The sequence below is a fragment of the Nelumbo nucifera genome, chromosome 1 (assembly GCF_055504915.1).
Source record: "Nelumbo nucifera cultivar China Antique chromosome 1, China Antique-T2T, whole genome shotgun sequence".
Classification (NCBI taxonomy): domain Eukaryota; kingdom Viridiplantae; phylum Streptophyta; class Magnoliopsida; order Proteales; family Nelumbonaceae; genus Nelumbo; species Nelumbo nucifera.
Genome location: NC_142649.1, coordinates 211567292 through 211580233, shown reverse-complemented (window position 1 = coordinate 211580233; position 12942 = coordinate 211567292).

The window sequence follows — 12942 nt, the reverse complement described above, 5'->3', positions numbered from 1 at the left end:
TAAGTCTGGGGAGATTTATCATGCCAAGGCTGATACTGGTGTGCCACCAAGTGTTGGGATGGCCTGTCTCGGCCACCAGGGTAAGACCCAAGGCACATGCAGTATGGGATTACTCGAATCCTTGAACCGGACCAGATTTCCAGTATTGCCCTGGACCTTGGAGATAGATGGGCAAAACTAGAAAGTTACACCTGACCCATAGACTCGATTATGACACTTCACTAGGAGTCGGATCAGGCTATCTTTGATATGCCAATCAGTGAGATCCTTAGATGGGGATCAAAACCTGGGTTTGTTGGGACAGTTTGAGAATTCATCTGAGTGGATGATCAAAGTGACAGGATCAGCCCCTTTGTCGGACAAAGGTAATGATCGGGAATGCACTCTCTATGATGGAAACCAAACTGCCGACAGTTGATTTCAATCGTTGGAATTTTGTTTTGCAAAATTAATATATATATATATACATATATATATATATATTTATGTACGATTTCGAAATGTTTGCAAATGGTTTTAATTCCCGGGATCCATGTGAGTGGAGAGTGCGGCACTGTTCCTTGCAGCCGAGGGAGAGGTCCTCTCTTGTCGAGCAGTGTTTGATCATTAAGGGCTCAAAGGTTAAGTGTAAGACCATTTAGGATAATACCTGATGGGCTAATCTTGCACCTGCCACAGTCCCTGGGTTTTTATAACATGGCTTGGCCCAAGGACCACTTAATGTAAGTGTTGGGCCCATAGGGTTCATGTGATGGGATCAGGGGTTCACTGAATTTTTCAGTGAATTCGGCTGGGCCTTGTAATAAAGGCTGGGCCGAACCCATGTGGCTGGTGTGTAGATCAATGCTTGGGTCCCACGCCATACAAAGAAGCCCAACTGGGCAGCAAATTAAAGACTAGTTAAACACTGAACACTTGATGGGCCAAAAGCCCATTTCGAGCTGGGCTGATATGATCACCCATCTATGGGGCGAATCTGAGATTAATGTTAGTAAAAGGATAGGGCCTTTAACATTATCCACTCTGGGAGACCAAATTCAAAACAGATTTGAATCTGGTAACCTCCTGATAAGATCAGGAGTAAGCTAACTTAATCTGCAGATAGGATTAAGATAATCCCCTATCCATATACTGATTTGGATTGGGATAACTCCTAATTAGGAGGTTTCTTAATCAAGAAGAAAGGAGGAGAAACCCAAGAGAAATATATCAGATTTCGAACCAAGGGTTTGTGATGCAAGAAATTATCCTGCAAACAAAAATTAGATCTCATACAGACTCCAGAAAGAAGAGAAGCAGTTCAGCCATCTTCGTCCCAGGAGTTCTCCTGCAGCCGCTGCCATTCCCTCTTGCAAGATTTGATCTTTGCAGCAATAGGGAGTCAAGAAATTAGTTCTTGACATTAGTCTTGCGAAAAAGACTGAGAAGATTCAGTGTTCAGAGTTTCCAGAGGATTCTTGCGAAGGATCCAGTGTGTAGGACGCACCCTGCTGGTTCCGTTCCATCCACAGCTGTGTCATCTTCAGCAGGAAAGGATCTTGGTTTCTTCTTTGGGCGTGAACACCAACTTTGGGAGATACTGCTTCTCCGGATCAGGTATATTCCTCCCTTTTGCTTTTTGGTTCAGATCTGGTTCGACTATGGTTCAAGTAGGATCCTTGAATATAGTATTCTAAATTTAGGGAATATGATTCCCAGTTGGAAGAAGGTAGGAAAAATTTTGAAATTCGCCCACCCATTCCGCAACATTTTGGCGTCCATTAGATGGATCCTACCATTCTTTCAGAGCTTAGCGAGTACGACCTCCAATATATGCCGCAAACTACTATTAGAGCCCAAGCCTTAGCAGATTTCATTGTGGAGTGCACTTTCAGCTCTGAAGTCCCCAGGCCGGTTGAGCCCGAGGCCCCCAGTTCAGGCAAGCCCGGAACTCCCAGGCCAATTGAGTCTGAGCCTCGTAAGGTAGCAGCCAGTGTTGGATCTCTCCTAGTTAGGCCAAGCGTGAACTGGGATGAGGAGCCCTGGATCCTTCACGTAGATGGCTCCTCGAACCAGTAGGGCAGTGGAGCCAGAATAGTTCTGCATGGCCCAAGTTGCACAAAACTGGAGTACACACTACGCTTCGAGTTCGCAACATCCAACAATGAAGCGGAGTATGAAGTGTTGATAGCCAGGCTGGCTTTAGCCAGAGAAGTAAAAGCTAAGCATATCGTCATCTGCAGCGATTCCCAGCTCGTAGTCAACCAAGTCACAGGAGATTACGAAGCTCGCAAACCAACCATGATTGCTTACTTAGCCAAAGTAAGAGAGGCTCTGCTCAACTTCTAGTCACACTTCATCAGGCAAATCCCGAGGTCGGAGAACGCTGAGGCCGACGCTCTGACCCGGTTAGCCAGCACCAGCGACATCACCATGAGGACCGTGTACATAGAGGAGCTGCCTCGGCATAGCATTCTCGGGGGGGGGGGGGGGGGGCAGAGAAGGTCGCTTCCGTCGTTCAAGAAGCGCCGAACTGGATTGACCCGCTCGTGAGCTTCCTGCTACATGGGACCCTCCCCGCAGACCACAATGCCGCCAGAAGGGTAGAGTGTCAAGCGGCCAAATACGTCATAATAGACGGATAGCTGTACCGAAGATCCTATACGCTCCCCTACTTGCATTGCCTACGACCTTCCAAAGCCGAGCTCGTACTCTGCGACACTCATGAAGGCCAGTGCGGTGGACACTTGGGGAGCAAAGCCCTTGCCCAAAAAACACTACGACAGGGGTACTACTGGCCAACATTGAAAGCAGATGTTGTTGAGTTCGTCAAAAAGTGTGACAAATGCCAGAAGCACGCCAACATCCATCATCAGCCCATTGCCGACCTCAAATACCTCACCAGCCCGTGGCCTTTCGCACAATGAGGTACCGACTACTTTGGTCGTTCCCACCAGCGATAGGCCAGAGGGGGTTCTTAGTGGTAGCGGTAGATTATTTCACCAAGTGGGTAGAAGTTGAACCCCTTGTAACGATCACAGCCCGAAACGTCCAGAACTTCTTTTGGAAGAACATAGTGTGTCGCTTTGGTCTACCTTGAGTGTTAATCTCTGACAACGGCAAGCTGTTCGAGGACATAAAATTCCAGAACTGGTGTCAAGATATGGGAATATGACAGAATTTCACTTTGGTTGCACACCCTCAAGCGAACGAACAAGCAGAGGTGACAAATAGAGCTATCCTTCGCGGACTGAAAGCACGCCTAGATCGAGCTAAAGGACTGTGGGCAAATGAACTACCCACCGTTTTATGGGCCTACCGAACTACAAAAAAGACTGTCACGGGAGAAACTCCCTTCAACCTCACCCATGGCACCGAAGCAGTCATCCCAGTCGAGATTGAGATTCCCTCATTATGACTGGAAACATATGACGACAAGGCAAATGAAGATGAGCTACATACCAACCTTGACCTGCTCGACGAAATAAGGGACTTCGCATATATCCAAACTGCAGTTTACCAACAAAGAGTAGCCCGATACTATAATGCTAGGGTCAAGAAGCGGAACTTCCGCGTTAGCGACCTAGTCCTTCAGAAAGTTATGGTACCCGAACCTGGTGTTGGCAAGTTTGGACCGAATTGGGAAGGGCCTTACCGAGTGAAACGAGTTCTCGGGGAAGGAACATACGAGCTCGAGACCCTCGAAGGGAAACAAGTACCTCGGGGATGGAATATTGTCAACTTAAGACAATATTACCTGTAACGTCTGAGTAGACCACGAGTCACTCTTAAAGCCTAAGGGCCAAAATGCCAAGCTAACATGATCTCGGCGCAATAAGACCCAGTCGCCTCTATGGCACGGGCGAACTACTGAGTAGACCATGAGTCACTCTCAAAGCCTAAGGGCCAAAATGCTGGGCTAACACGATCTCGGCGCAATAAACACATAGCTCGGGCATGTGTGGCACCATAGGGATGCCTTAAAATGTCAAAAGACGGCTCGGAACAACAATTGCCGAAGGGTCCTACTTCGAGTAAACATTGTGGCAAAAAGGAAAATTCATCACTGCTTCAAAAAAAAATACACGAAAGAAAAATAGCAAAAGACAAATCAATAACCGAGCTAAATAGCTCGGGAAAGTCTGATAAAAGGTGAGAGGGCACAACCGCCCAACAAAAGATCTTTTCAAGACCGGGTTTATGGCACCCGAGAGCCACCAAAAGTCCAGACAAACACCGCCGAAGCCTCAGGGATCCGCCTCCTCGTCATCATCCTCTAGAGAGTCAGGCTCCTCTTCCTCTGCCTGGTCCGCCGTCTCGGGAGACAGACCTTTCATGGTGATGTCGTCGAGGTTGAGCCCGGAGAATTTCTTCTGGACCAACCACCGGTAGAGCTTAAACCCAGAGTGAAGGTCATGATATTCCTGGGAATCTTTGAAGTCCCAGACTGCCTTCTCTCGCTCGGCCTCCACCATGTTGTCAAAATTCCAAGTTCGATCCAACAGAGTGGACTCCAAATCCCGAACCTGTTGGCGAAGGAGCTCCCACTCCACTGCCACCCTTGACGATTCCTTCCTGTAACGCGCACTCTCTTCAGAAAGCCTGGCAATTTGCGCCTCCGTGTCTCGGACGAGCAACTCTTGGGACTCACTCCCCTTGTGAGTGTGAAGGAGCTCACCCCGAGTCCGGTCAAGCTCGCCCCGAAGCTTCTAAATGTTGACCTTTTGGTTATGAGCGTCACAGGAGTGGACGTGCGTCTAGAGGGCCATAGCGTGTATGGCGGTGTTTACTTGCCAACAAGAGACCAAAGTCAAAAGACAGCAAAAAGGAAAGGAGGACAAAGGAAGATAGAAGGACCACTTACCACCATACAGTGAGAAGCAGCGAGTGCGGCAAGATCCCTAGGCTCCATTGCTCCCCACTTAGCAACCTCCTCATTGCAGATCGCTCTCTGGCTCCTCTTGCGAGCCACGACGAACTCCTTTACGCCCTCCCAGTTCCCCACTGGGAGGCGCAGATAGGGAAATGACCGAGAGGGACCCGAGGGGACTACCTCTTGTTGCGGGAGCTCGCCCTCCTCGAGGCTGACCCCGCCGGCAACCCCTTCGGGTGGAGGCGGCGGAACTTCGGGCGGCGGAGAGGTGAAGCCCGGCTCGGCAGACCCGAACTCAGTGCCCTCGGAGGGGGGAGTCTGGTCGGAGCGCAACCTCTTTACTTTGTGCCTCTGGTTGCTTGACAGAAGGCGGCGCGATTCAACACCTGACAAGATGGCTGCCAAGAAGAAACCATAAAGTATCAGTTCGGTAAGAATGAAGTACAAGTATATACATAACATTGTGACAAGGTACTACGCGACCTAAAGAGGCAACCTACTCGGGCTCAGGCCGGCCTGCACGAGCTTCTCCTCGATCAAGTAATCCGAACAGAGGAAGCCAACTGATGTTAGACAGTTTTGTATGCCCTTAACTTCAATCCGATTTGATGTACTTTTGTTATTTAGTGGAAATAAATAAAGTGCATGTTTGATTCATGTTGTTTGTATGATTCTGTGTAAGACCCTAAAAATGGACACTTATAGAGACTCGTGTTAGTTTTAAATGTTCACAGTCGTCGAATAAGTCTGGGGAGATTTATCCTACCAAGGTTGATACTGATGTGCCACCAAGTGTTGGGATGGCCTGTCTCGGCCACCAGGGTGAGACCCAAGGCACATGCAGAATGGGATTAATCGAATCCTTGAACCGGACCAGATTTCCAGTATTGCCCTGGACCTTGGAGATAGATGGGTAAAACTGGAAAGTTACACCTGACCCCTAGACTCAATTATGACACTTCACTAGGTGTCGGATTGGGCTGTTCTTGATATGCCAATCAGTGAGATCCTTAGATGGGGATCAAAACCGGGGTATGTTGGGACAGTCTGAGAATTCATCTGAGTGGGTGATCATAGTGACAGGATCAGCCCCTTTGTCGAATAAAGGGTAATGGTTGGGAATGCACTCTCTCTGATGGAAACCAAACTGCCGGCAGTTGATTTCAATCGTTGGAATTTTGTTTTGCAAAATTAATATATATATATATATATGTACGGTTTCGAAATGTTTGCAAATGGTTTTAATTCCCGGGATCCATGTGAGTGGAGAGTGCGGCATTGTTCCTTGTAGCCGAGGGAGAGGTCCTCTCTTGTCGGGCAATGCTTGATCATTAATGGCTGAGAGGTTAAGTGTAAGACCATTTAGGATAATACCTGATGGGCTAATCTTGCACCTGCCCACAGTCCTTGGGTTTTTATAAGATGGCTTGGCACAGGGACCACTTAATGTAAGTGTTGGGCCCATAGGGTCCATGTGATGGGCTCAGGGGTTCACTGAGCTTTTCAGTGAATGCGGCTGGGCCTTGTAATAAAGGCTGGGCCAAACCCATGTGGCTGGTGTGTAGATCAATGCTTGGGTCCCACGCCATACAAAGAAGCCCAACTGGGCAGCAGATTGGAGACTAGTTAAACACTGAACACTTAACGGGCCAAAAGCCTATTTCGAGCTGGGCTGATATGATCACCCATCTATGGGGCAAATCTGAGATTAATGTTAGTAAAAGGATAGGGCCTTTAACCTTATCCACTCTGGGAGACCAAATTCAAAACAGATTTGAATTTGGTAACCTCCCGATAAGATCAGGAGTAAGCTAACCTAATCTACAGATATGATTAAGATAATCCCATATCCAAATACTGATTTGGATTGGGATAACTCCAAAATAGGAGGTTTCTTAATCAAGAAGAAAAGAGGAGAAACCCTAAGAGAAATATGTCAGATTTCGAACCAAGGGTTTGTGGTGCAAGAAATTATCCTACAAACAGAGATTAGATCACATACAGACTCCAGAGAGAAGAGAAGTTGTTCAGCCATCTTCGTCCCAAGAGTTCTCCTCCAGCCGCCGCCATTTCCCTCTTGCAAGATCTGATCTTTGCAGCTGACATCAATCTTGTGAAAAAGACTGAGAAAGATTCAGTGTTCAGAATTTCCAGAGGATTCTTGCGAAGGATCCAGTGTGTAGGACGCACCCTGCTGGTTCCGTTCCATCCACAGCTGTGTCATCTTCAGCAGGAGTGGATCTTGGTTTCTTCTTTAGGCATGAACACCAACTTTAGGAGATACTGCTTCTCCGGATCAGGTATATTCCTCCCTTTTGCTTTTTGGTTCAGATCTGGTTCGATTATGGTTCAAGTAGGATCCTTGAATATAGTATTCTAAATTTAGGGAATATGATTCCCAGTTGGAAGAAGGTAGAAAAATTTTTGAAATTCGCCCACCCATTCCGCACTCTTATTGGCGTCCATTAAATGGATCCTACCATTCTTTCAGTGGTATCAGAGCCACAGGTTCGAATCTTGAACCAAAAAGAAAATCGATCTGACCCTTCGCAGATGGATAGAAGATGTTCTGCCAAGATTTGAACAGATTGCTTTTTTTTCTTTTCAAGAAATGGTTTCTTGTTAAGGGAGATTGATCTGAAATTAATTTTTGTTAAATCCAAAATTTATTTATAATTGTTCTTGGTTTATTTTGATTTAATGGACTGTTCGAACCTGGAGATCGCAGTGCAGATTTGGCGCAGATGGTCTGCGCACCCTTTTTCATTTATTTCATTCAATTCGGTCTGTAAATAATTTTTTTTATTTTATTTTCTAGACTGAATGTATAGGATTTGATCAAGAATCTAATTAATTAATAGAAATAGGATTTCTGATATTTATTTTCTTGATTAAAGAAGAAGGAAGAAGATGGCAGCGCTGGAGATTTGCAGATGGAGAAATTGCTTCCTGCGATTTGCAGTTTGTGAAACTGCAACATTAGTGATTAGCCTCTATTTTGCAGGTGGGGCGAACAGTCCATAGTTGATTTGTGATTGTTTAAAATCAAGATTATTAATTTCAGATCTTTCATGAATTAATTCTTGAATTGAAAATCAGTTTTGGACCATTTCGGACTAGATTGGACCAAAACTGTTTGGACCGAATGTAGGGTTCAAAGGGGACTATTTTTCTGTCCATCTTTCTCACACTTGCTGTTCCAAATATGATGTTTAATTATAGGGATTAATTCGGCCCACTTGTAAAGCCCAATTTTAAAGGGTTAAAACTGCAAAAGCCCACTATTGCGAGAAAAGCTGTATGGGCCGAACTGCTAACTGCGATTCAGCCCATACACCTAGTCGACATTAATTGTTAATGTTAGCTTTTTAAACGGGCTATTAAAATGGGCTTTACAGCAGTTGATTGATTGGATCAATTCTTCCTTTACATGTGATGATTGGATGTTTGATGTGCTGCGACCATGGGCCATAAGCACTTGGCCCATGAAGACTCGTTAGTGGCTCTTGCGCACACCATGGCTGAATGCACATCATTGCCATGGTGTCCCCTAAGGTCATTGGATGACCCCTCCTTGCTTGGTGGGCCCCACAACCCTGAAAAGGGATGCGTACGGAACCCCTAGCCGATTAAGGCCCACCAGAAATCTGACTTTATGAAAGTCAGTGGGAGCCACTCTGGTTTGACCTAAATTGGAACTAGGGCGTAATCTCGTTCCCTCCAGCAAATATGAGTGCATGCGATAGGGAGATCCATATGATGGACTCTCTAAAGGCCTTCCATCATTAGCACAACGATAGGTCCTTTAGTAATGAGGAAACGCACCATAAAATTGGGTTATCCATTTGCTGATGGATCTGTCAAAGTGTTTCATAAGATGATAGGGACGTCATAGACCGATGTGGGAGGGGCTTCACCAGAAAATGGGAACTCTCTCATGGTACCTTGGCGTAACCTGAATATGATGGGTGAGCACTCACTGGACAGAAAGGTTTACTTGAAAACGGCTCTGAACCTTGTCTGACAGAGGCCAAAGGGAAACTCATTTGATGAATGGATATGATCCGTCACAGAAAGGTGGTGGGGTTATGCAGCTAAAACAGTTGGCTTCACGCACCCCATGTGATTTCCCACATTTCCAAAGACACTTCGTCATCTCCATCACTGAGAAATGAGGGAAATCTCAGAGATGAACAAAAGGGAATGGAACATAGATTAAAAACTGTGTCTATGTAAGTAACATGAATCAAACTAACGTTGTGGACTAACATCTTTGCTATTTTATCAGAAAATGGCAAACGGTCAATTCGCAAAGCTACTAGACGATAACAAGCTTAAGGGCCCAAACTATGCCGACTGGTACAGAAATCTTATGCTGGTCCTAACTTCCGAAAAGTTAGATAAGGTGGTGAAAAATCCTGCCCCGGAGCGTCCGGGTGATAGGGCTTCTAAGGCCCGTAGGAGGGACTACCAAGATTGGGAGGATAAGAACTCCCTAGCCCACTGCTTTGTCATTGCCTCACTAGACAACTCAATACAGAGGCAATTTGATCAGATCGAATTAGCCAAAGACATATTGGACAGTCTAAAGACAATGTATGAAGAGCAAAACCGTTCTACTCGATAGAAGGTCCTGAAATTGTTCATGACCGCGCAGATGTCCAAGGGGCAGAAAGTTCATGACCATTGTCTTCGGATGATGGGATACATTAACAAACTAGAATCTCTTGGATCCGGGCAAGATCTTGGCACGCAAGTGGATGCCATCCTGAACTCTTTGCCCTCTTCCTTCAATGCGTTCACAATGAACTACAATATGAATAAGCTGAATGTCAGCGTCCAGGAACTCAGTAATATGTTGTAGAGGGCCGAGGATCTACTCAAGAATGATGAGCCTGTGGTTATGCTTGCCGAAGCTAGCAAATCGGGCAAAAAAAAGAGAAAGGCAAAGAAGCCCCAGAAGAAAACTGCCAAGCCTAAGAACCAGAAGAAGAACAAGGCATCTGATGTCTGTCACTTTTGCAAGCAGGCCGGCCACTGGAAGAGGAACTGTCCTGCCAACCTGGAATCTAAGAAAGGTAACATCGAAACTTGTGTCATAGAAACTAATATGTTAGTTACTTCTGTGTCCTGATGTGTTGACTCCGGGGCCTCAACTCATGTGTGTAACTCACTACAGGGGTTCAAAGTTAGCAGAAGATTGAGTGAAGGCAAAGTGACACTATTCTTGGGAACGACTGCAAGTGTTGCAGCTGCGGCAATAGGAACCGTAGAATTAGTTTTTAAAGAATGAGTGTTTGTACTTAAAGATTGTCTTTTTGTACAAAACTTGAGAAGAAATTTTATTTCTGTTTCTAAACTGTGTGCTAATGCATATACTGTTTATTTTAGTAATATGATTACTGTTAAACGGAATAACAAATTCATCGCATGCGGGGAACTAGAGAATGGTCTCTATGTTCAACATCCTTCTCTGGAAACTAACTTAACCGAAACTACGTCGGTCGAAAAACCCAAGAAAAGGAATCGTGATACAGTAAATCCCACGTGCCAATGGCATTACCGACTTGGCCATATCGGTGTTGACCGAATCACAAGGCTGGTAAAGGATGGTCCTTTGGATTTTCTAATCGTAGAAAATCTTCCCACTTGTGAGCCTTGCTTTCAAGGTAAGATGACTAAGCGGCCATTTAACGGTAAGCCTGAAAGATCTGCAGACACACTTGACCTAATACATACTGATGTATGTGGTCCCCTAAGTGTTAGGACACGGAATCAATACGTGTATTTTATCACCTTTACAGATGATTTTTCACGATATGGTTACGTATACCTAATGAGACACAAGTCTGAATCCTTTGAAAAGTTCAAAGAGTTCAGACAGGAAGTCGAGAAATAGTTAGGGAGAGAAGTTAAGGCCCTTCGATCGGATTGAGGTGGCGAGTATCTCTCTGATGAATTTAGGGACTACTTGAAGGACAATGGGATAGTGTCACAATTAGCTCCTCCTGCTACACCTCAACTCAACGGTGTTTCAGAGATGAGGAATAGGACCTTGTTGGACATGGTCCGATCACTTCTCGTACGCTCAGAATTACCCACATCCTTTTGGGGATACGCATTACACTCTGCTATCTACGTGCTGAATCGGGTTCCAACCAAATCAATTCCAAAAACACTATATGAACTTTGGACCGGAAGGAAGCCAAGTGTAAGACACTTGAAGATTTGGGGTTGTCCTGCACACGTTAAAAGAACAAGTGCGGACAAGTTGGAGTCTAAAACCAGTCGTTGCCTATTTATAGGCTACCCAAAAGATTCGGTGGGTTATCTATTCTATGACCCAAGTAAGCAGAAAGTGTTCTGCAGTCGAAACGCCCAATTCTTAGAAACCGAATACATCTTGGACACCCATCGTCAGGAAATAGTTCTTGATGAGGAGAGCTCAGGAGCAGTGGGAGATATCCCACAAGTTCTAAGTAGTGACCAACCTAGAAGGTCCACCCGGGTATCCAGACCACCAGTCCAATATGGTTACGACCAAGATAGTTACCTAGTGAAAGCCTTGTCTAGTGAGGAAGATCTCGTAACTTATGCGGAAGCTATGTTAGACATAGATTCCCAGAAGTGGGTGGAGGCCATGAGAGCTGAGATGGACTCGATGGAGACCAATGGAGTCTGGACTCTAGTAGATCCGCCCTCCGGGGTAAAAGCAATTGGTTGCAAATGGATCTACAAGAGGAAGAAGGGCCCCGATGGCAGGATTGAGACCTACAAAGCTCGTTTGGTGGCAAAAGGGTATACTCAGAAAGAAAGCATCGATTATGAGGAAACCTTTTCACCCGTGGCCATGCTCAAATCCATAAGGATCCTGCTAGCTGTAGCAGCATACCATGACTTCGAGATTTGGAAAATGGATGTCAAAACTGCGTTCCTGAATGGATATCTTAGTGAAGATATCTACATGCAGCAGCCGCAAGGCTTCATTGCTGCTGGTCAGGAACACATGGTATGTAAACTTAATAGATCCATATATGGACTTAAGCAGGCTTCTAGGAGTTGGAACATCCGCTTTGATTCAGCTGTCAAAACGTTTGACTTTGAGCAGAATCCGGACGAGCCCTATGTTTACAGGAAGTCCAGTGGACATAAGATCACCTTTTTGGTGTTGTACGTGGACGATATCCTACTCATTGGGAATGATGTAGGAATGTTGACTTCGGTCAAGGTATGGCTATCACAACAGTTCTTCATGAAAGATCTTGGAGAAGCTTCATATATACTGGGTCTTCGACTCTATAGAAATAGATCGAATCGGATAATTGGATTATCCCAGGCTGCTTACATTGACAAAATTGTCAAAAGATACAGCATGGAGAACTCCAAGAAAGGAAACGTTCCTTTCAGGCATGGAGTCACTCTTTCCAAGAAGATGTCTCCAAAGACTTCTGAGGAGATTGAGAGCATGAGAGGTGTTCCCTATGCCTCAGCCATGGGGAGCATCATGTATGCCATGCTGTGCATTCACCCGGACATTGCTCAGGCGGTGAGTGTGGTAAGCAGATTCCAAGCCAACCCAGGGCAAGAGCATTGGACTGTTGTGAAGAACATACTCAAATACCTTCGAAGGACAAAAGAGTTTTGTCTGGTATTCGATGGTAGTTCACTGCAAGTTCTAGGGTATACCGATGCCGATTTCGAGTCGGATCCAGATGATAGAAAGTCTACATCTGGGTATGTTTTTACGATAGGATCGTGTGCTGTTTGCTGGAAAAACAGCAAACCGGGGGCCACTGCAGATTCCACAACTGAGGCCGAGTACATTGCCGCAAGTGAGGTTGCCAAGGAAGCCGTGTGGATGAAGAAATTCATACATGAATTGGGAGTGATACCATCCAGCACATCACCCATCCCGTTTTTGTGTGACAACAATGGAGCGATCGCCAAGGCTAAAGAGCCTCGGGCCCACTCGAGATCAAAACACATCGAGAGGAAGTACCACGTACTACGGGAGATCGTTGGTAGAGGGGACGTCCTAATTCAGAAGGTAGCATCAGCAGATAATGTGGCAGACCCATTGACTAAGCCAC